Source organism: Arachis duranensis, chromosome 2 (genome assembly GCF_000817695.3).
Source record: "Arachis duranensis cultivar V14167 chromosome 2, aradu.V14167.gnm2.J7QH, whole genome shotgun sequence".
NCBI lineage: Eukaryota > Viridiplantae > Streptophyta > Magnoliopsida > Fabales > Fabaceae > Arachis > Arachis duranensis.
The window spans coordinates 44,290,192-44,291,984 of NC_029773.3; positions in this window are offsets into that span (position 1 = coordinate 44,290,192).

The following is a 1,793-nucleotide window of genomic DNA, read 5'->3' on the forward strand; positions in this document are numbered from 1 at the left end:
TTTGTGCCTTAGCTTCTCTTAGCTTTCGCTTCAAGGTCCTTTTAGGTTCAGGGTCAGCCTCAACAAGAATGCTTTTGTCTTTGCTCCTGCTCATATGAAAGAGAAGAGAACAAGAAAATAAGGAATCCTCTATGTCATAGTATAGAGATTCCTTGAGGTGTCAGAGGAAAAGAAAAATAGAAGAAAGAGGTAGAAGAATTCGAACTTATCAAGAAAGATAGAGTTTGAATTGTGCATTGAGGAGGAGTGTTAGTCCATAAATAGAAGGATGTGAGAAGAGGGGAAGAAGTTTTTCGAAAATAAATTAAAAGGATTTTAAAAACATTTTGAAAAATACTAATTGATTTTCGAAAACTAAGAGTGGAAAAGAAATCAAGTGATTTTTTAAAAAGAGTTTGAAATTAGAAATTAAAAAGATATGATCGAAAACTATTTTGAAAAAGATGTGATTAAAAAGATATGATTTAAAAGTTATGGTTTTAAAAAGATATGATTGAAAAGAGATGGTTGAAAAACAATTTAAAAAGATTTGATTTTGAAAATTAATGACCTGCCTAACAAGAAAGATATGATTCAGACATTAAACCTTTCTCAACAGAAAAGGCAACATACTTGAAATGTTGAATCAAATCATTAACTGATAGCAAGTATTTTTTGAAAATGGAAAGAAATTGATTTTGAAAATATATGATTGAAAAGATATGATTTAAAAAAGATTTGATTTTGAAAAATTATGAAGACTTAAAGAAAATTTGAATTAAAAACAAAATCTTCCCTCTTATGCCATCCTGGCGTTAAACGCCCAGAATGGTATCCATTCTGGCGTTTAACGCCCAAAACACTACCCTTTTGGGCATTAAACGCCCAGCCAGGTACTTGGCTGGCGTTTAAACGCCAGTTTTCCTTCCTCGCTGGGCGTTTTGAACGCCCATCTTTTTCTGTGTAATTCCTTTGCTGTATGTTCTGAATCTTCAATTCTCTATATTATTGACTTGAAAAGACACAAATTAAAATTTTTTTTTGGATTTTTAATAATGAGACTAAGATCAAATAAACAATGCATGCAAGACACCAAACTTAGAAGTTTGTATACTATTGATACTAACAAAATGAGAATGCATATGAGAAACAACAAAACACTCAAGACAAGAGAATTTAAAGATCAGAGTAAGAAAATCATCAAGAACAACTTGAAGATTAGTGAAGACACATGAATGAATTCAAAGAATGCAAGAAGAACAGAAACATGCAACTGACACCAAACTTAAAATGAGACACTAGACTCAACAAGAAACATAAAATATTTTTGGTCTTAAGATTTTATAATTTTTTTTGGATTTTTCGAAAATTAAGTGGAAAAGAAAATAAAGATATCAAAATTCTTAATGAGAATTCCAGGAATCATGCAATGTTAGTCTAAAGCTTTAGTCGAAAGGAATTAGACATGGCTAGCAAGCTTCAGCAAGACATTGCATTCAAGAGCTAAATTGATGAGAATCAATCAGCTTTGGTGATGATAAGAACATCACCTTGAAACACTAGAATTCATTCTTAAGAACTCTGAAGAAATACCTAAGCTAAGCAACAAGATGAACCGTCAGTTGTCCAAACTCAAACAATCCCCGGCAACGGCGCCAAAAACCTGGTGCACGAAATTGTGATCATCAATGGCGCCATCAACATGGTACGCTCAATTGCAATCTCAACTCTATATCACAACTTCGTACAACTAACCAGCAAGTGCACTGGGTTGTCCAAGTAATAAACCTTACGCGAGTAAGGGTCGATCCCAC